Below are 6321 nucleotides of genomic sequence, written 5' to 3'. Positions count from 1 at the left end.
TAGATGTGATTTTTGTACTGACAATACACCGGATGTGACCCAAGTTGAATTAATCTGATATTTGTTTATGGATTAATTCACTAGTGTCGTTTATAGTGTGACTTACCTTAATCCTGAATAAATGACTGATTATGTGTGCATGACTCGTATATTTTGATAATTAAAAGCCTGACTTGAAATAACTAAATATTTGAAAGTTGGTATGTTGGGTATATGAATTTTACATGACATAACTTAATTTACAATAATGGAATTCATAGGTCGATAAAGGGTTAATGGTATCCTCTCATTGGCATTACGTAATAAATGAAAAACTAGCGTGATCATAAGTCATTTGTCTATGATGAATGATTTAATCACTATTTGTTAGTAATGATTACCATGAGATAGGATCACATTGAGTAAAATGAATTTAACCTAAAGAGATAAAAGGTATCTTATGAGGGTAACACACTTATGACAAGTTCATTGGACAAACATGTATAAAGTTCCTTTCGTAATGATATATAATAAATGAGAGTTCAATTATGGTACCTTCGTGGAATGACTCCATATTAAATAATTTAGTAATTAATAGATAAAGAGTTAGAATTTAATTACAAATTATTTAAGCCTTAATTATATATACCCAATTAGTCCCTCCGTTAACTCGACATAACCCAAAACGAATTGCATGTAGAACGGATACTATGAAATGAATAAAAATGATGATTAAGAGAAATAGATCACACATATCACTATCAGCAATGAATTCGTTTTCTCATTAAGTACATGAGATGGCTTAGGAATTAAATTAATTTATTCGACTTATTATCTAATTGATTGTAATTAAATAATTGAAGTTCAAAGTGAATATTAAATTAATTAATCATCACGATTTTATTGAATAAGGAAACTAAATATATTTCCTTATAGATTTTAATACAATAAAGTTGTCATGACCTTAACAAAATTATAATTGGGTTAAGAAAAAATTTAATTGAGTACATTAATTTAATAAATTAATATTTTGGGAAATAGAAAAAAAGTTATTATTGGGTTGGGTAAATTATATGTGTTGGTTAAAAGTCCAGATAACATATAATTATACCTAATACATAAGGTGAGTTCGAGAGCCTATCCTATTATGTGAAGGATGACAAACCCTAGTCTCTGTAATGGTTGTCATCATCTTTTAGTATTCCCAACTAGGGAGTTGTATTTTTCCATTAAAATATTATTATTTAATTACCCATTGTTCAAGTAAAACTCTTCTAACTTTTTCCTATAAATAGGAATTATAAGATGAGCTAAAAAACAAAGCAATTATTCAGATTTTGAGTGTTGTTATTCTTTTAGAAAATAGTGAATTTATTTAGAGAATATATTATATTTTCTTGAGTGCTCAAGCTTTTGGTTTCTTATAGAGAGAATTAATTTTCCCACCTAAAATTAATTAAAGTTTTTATTTCATGCAATCAATTTGTGAGTTTAGAGTCTACACTCTATGCAAGTTGAGGATAGAGGATAGCAACAAAGATTATTTGATAGAAAGCCAAGAAACGATCTAAACCGTCTCACTTAAAGCAAAGGTGCTAATTTAATCTAGAATTTATTATTATAAATAACACAGTTTTAAAAAAAACTTCTGCTATCCAACAAACACTATTTTCTTAATCAATTTTTCCACCATATATTTTTAGTTTTTTCATGGCTTTTCAATTATCCTCATTTCACCAGTAAGACCACCAATCACATTATTTATAGAGTGACTTTTACATACCATGAAGCAAGGCCTTAAGTTCATTAAGGCCTTGTTCTTCATTGTGTTTGGAATGAGCTTTTTCCCCAAAAAGTGCTTTTATCTGAAAAGCAATGAAGAACAACCATCAGTTTACCAACTTTTTTAACTTAGTTTAAGGCCTTTTTTACAGATGAAAAAGCCATTTATTTTAGCTTTTTCAAGCCTGAAGTTCATTTGGGTTGATATTTTACCCTTTTAACCTGATCTCCTCCACAGTAGTTGTCTGAAATTATTCTCTGTATCTTCTCTTCTCCACTGGTACTCTATCTTTTTCTTCTCTTCTTTTTCTAATTTTTCATTATGCTTTAGTTTTTATTTTCTGATTGTTTGATCTTATGAAGTAATTATGAAATATACTCTAATTTTTTCACATTTCTTTCAGCTTTTCTCTTTTGCTTTTACCCATTTTGGTCTGGTTCTTTGTTCCTCTTCTCTTCTCCACCGGTGAGTTTATCTTTTCTTCTCTTCTTCTTCTAATTGTTCATTATGCTTTTGTTTTTATTTTCTACACTTTGGGGTCCGAAGGGCACGATTTCTCGGTGATTTCATTTACCCATATTTTTGTTTTCTAACACGCGACACCAAATTGTATGATTATTTTTAAGTTGTTGGGATTGTGATTTTGATTCGCACCTTAATAAATTGGGCGTGATATTGTTTTTATTATTTACCAACTTGTTGGATTTCCCATCCGTTTGTTCTTTCTCGAAGGGATCTCATATTTCTTCTCTCAGAACCTTTCTTACGCTTTCGCTCCCTTGCTCGAGACTCATCCTTTTCATTCTAATTTGAGAGCCCGAGTTTCTTTTGCAATTATGGTCTTGGTACTGGTATCGGAACTCTTCTCTAGTATGTTGGCTATTTTTGTTGTGCTCTGTTTTATTATTGGCTACTCGACAAGTCACCGCTTTGGCACTTTTTGAATAGAAAAGGGAGGACGAGGTGCAGTGTAGGGTTGATTGACGATGTGGGTGAAGTTTTGTTTTGCTTTGCTTTCGATTTATTTTTAATATGATAAAGTTTATGCCTCGTATTTAATTGTTAATATGTATATTTCTTCGTATTAATGGTTGAAATCATGGTTTAATTGTATGGATTTAAGGGGAGTATTGAGTTAACTAAATCGGAAGGTGTTACTTGTCAGGTTCAATGCTAATTGTAACTTAAAAGGAAAATTGATAAAATGCTTTTAACCAAATCTGCTTAGACCTTGAATTTGCTAGTAAATGTTGTAAGATTAAGCTAAGTAAGGATGGAATTAACCTAAGTAAATTGCTAGTAAATGGTTCACATTAGGTTGTTTGCTTTGTATTACTGCTAATTCTTATCACTTACCAACTTTTATCAGTGTCCGTCATATAGCAGTAATGATCCATAAAAGCGTTTATAATGAGACATGAGATTAGACTGCATACAAATATAACCTCCTGAATGTTGAACTGTGGTTTCTGGAATGGTTAGATGTGTATTTTTAGTGCTTTGCGTCTAAGATATTGCTTTTGTAAGTGTTATGATGGCACTAAAAATAACAAAGGAAAACTTCATTTTACAAGTCAACTAATGTACACTATTAATTTAGGTGCCTCTTTTTAGTTTTTGCACTTTATGAACACGAGGAAAAAGGTATATTCTTAACCATTGTGGAATTCAAATACGTTTGATCTGTTTGTTTGACAATGAGCAGTGGTGTTGCAATTTCATGATTTTTGACTAGCTGGCCATAGTTTAGTCTTGATATCCTGCAAAAATATTATTTTTAAATCATTTGAAGTCTAAAGAGCTCCCATATTTATCTTTCCTATTATTAAACACAAATATAGAGCAAAAAAGAAAGGTGAAAATTCTATTCTTTGTATTCCTCAAATGGCCATACAGAGCAAATTTGCACAAACCGAGATGTGGTTTCCAACATTCTGTATGAACCAACTAGCTTGCTTAGATCCCCTGTATGGAGAGGAGCTTCCTAGATGAGCAGGTGTCAACAAAGTTACTTGTTAGTACAATTAAAGGGACTAGAAAATCTTTGCTATTATGTCGATCACTTTACACGAGTATTTTAGAGGAATATGTGGTTGTAATTCAATAAGCCGTTTAATTTTGTGTATATATTGACATCTTATTTAAGTTGAAAGGATAGTTTATTGTTGAAATAGGAGTGCAAATTGAATTTAGTCAGAAATTCATTTATGCTAACAAGGATGTGGCAAGTTTTATTAAAGATGTTGCTAACAATATAGAAAAATATATTTATTATTGTGCTTAAGAAGAAAAGTGATTGTTGAAACATGAGTCAGTGAATTGTTAGGTTGGAATCTTCTTACCAATCTCTCTTTTTTCTTTTACCCAAGACACAGAGTCTAATTAATACAGAATTCAACTTGTTTTTTATCCTAAAAAAAGCTGCTTATTTCCTAAATCCAATTCTGCATGTTATTTATGTTTTAGATACAGCACCTTTTAATAGATATAGCACCTTTTATATTAATAGCGTTACGTAGTTCTTATTAGAAAATAAGACTCCAATTACTTGTAATTTGCCATTTCATTTCTACAGATTTGGATTTTTATTTTATGAAACTCATAATTTATAGTTTCATAAATTTTCTATTTTCTTTTTTGTTTATCTCTCTTTACTTTTTTTTTTCTTTTTAAGTGTTGGAAGCTAAAGAAGGAACAATTTCCATTGCCTCTGCTTCTCCTGGTCATCAACAAGGTAATTGCCTCTACTTCTCCTACTCTCCTATTGTTTTAGTTTAGTATTGGAGATTTACTTCCTTCAATACACATATCTTATAGTTTATTTTTTTAGCTGTAACAGTTTATAGATCAGATGATGTTTATGATCTGGTATATTGCTTGGATATGCTGTGCTAATTTTCTTAAGATATTATCTTTGATTTTGATACACATGTAGAAAAATATACTTATGTCACATTTGATTTTCTTAATTGCTTTACTGGCTAAAACGAATCTGTTCGTATACACAATAGATGAGTACTTCGGCGGTTGAAGTTAGTGGTGAAAAAGTGAAAGCAATGTGGGATAAGAGATTGATAGAAATATTTTGTGATATTTGTATTAAAGAGATATTGAAAGGTAATAGGCCTGGTACTCATTTCACAAAAGATGGATGGTTGAAAATAATGACCAACTTTGAGAAAGAAGCGGGCAACGTTTTTTCACAAAAACAACTTAAAAATAAGTGGAATGCTCTAAAAAAAGAATGGAAAGCTTGGAAGAAACTTAAAGGCGAAGATACTGGTCTAGGGTGGAATCCTATAAAAAGAACTGTTGATGCACCGGATGATTGGTGGGAGAGTAGGCTAAAGGTACATTAATAGTTCCGAATATTTTTGTTTTTATCTTATTTATGAGATTATTGATAATTACTGTTATTAAACTATCATTTTATATGTAGGTTGTGCCTGAAGCTCAAAATTTTAGAACATCGGGCATTGATCCTGAATTCGAAGGGAAGTTGGACCAAATGTTCATGGGGATAGTTGCAACAGGTGATAAAGCATGGGCACCTTCTTCTGGTACACTCCGTAGTGATTTTTTTGAGGATGTTAACAATGAAATACCTGAAGAAAATGAAGAAGAAAATGTGAGAAATGATGTTCACATTTCAAATGATGTTCACCTTTCAAATGATGTTCAAATTGATGGAAATGGTCAAAAAAGAAAAAACCCTGAGATATCAAGTTCACAATTTAAAACTGGAAGAAAAAATCCTCAAAGCAAATTGGAGGGCTGCAAGATTGTCCATCAAATAGAAAAATTATGCAATGCAATGACAATATGAGTCAAGCCACATCTAGTTTGACTCGTTATGGATCCATATGGTATTCCGTATAAATCAAAGTGCTTGACAAAGATGTCGGAAGAAGTTCCGAAGCTAGTCCGCTATACTTTTTCGCACTTAGATTATTGCTCAATAAGGACAAGCGAATTATGTTTTATCAATTAATCCCAAGATTAGAGCTTTGTGGCTTAAGACGGAAATGGAGAATAGTTGAAAATTTTCTAATCTTCTAGGGTTAGGAGATGTCTATTATTTGACTAAACAAAAATGCTAAACTAGTTTTATCAATAGTTATTTATGTTTGGTTTTTGGATATTGAACGTATGTTCTACTTATTTATGTGTAATCTAGTTTTATCAATGGTTGTTTATGTTTGGTTTTTGAATATTGAATTTATGTTCTATTTATTTATGTGTAATCTACTTTTATTAATAGTTGTTTATGTTTGGTCTTTGGGATATTGAATTTATGCTCTACTTATTTATACTAAATTAGTTTTATCAATAGTTATTAATATATGATTTTGGATATAAAATTTATTCACGGTGATTAGTATAGTTGAGAATTACCACGGTGATGAAAGTGACGATGATAAGGAAAAGAAAGAGATATTACAACGCATGGAATATTTTAACCGAATATTTGTTGCTGCATCTTCTTTTGTACAATTATATTACGAAAAGTATATATTGAAGCAACCATGCATGGATTCAAAACAGACAGGTGAGACATG

This window comes from Gossypium arboreum, chromosome 12 (genome assembly GCF_025698485.1).
Source record: "Gossypium arboreum isolate Shixiya-1 chromosome 12, ASM2569848v2, whole genome shotgun sequence".
Classification (NCBI taxonomy): Eukaryota; Viridiplantae; Streptophyta; class Magnoliopsida; order Malvales; family Malvaceae; genus Gossypium; species Gossypium arboreum.
Note: the sequence above shows the minus strand (reverse complement) of the source record.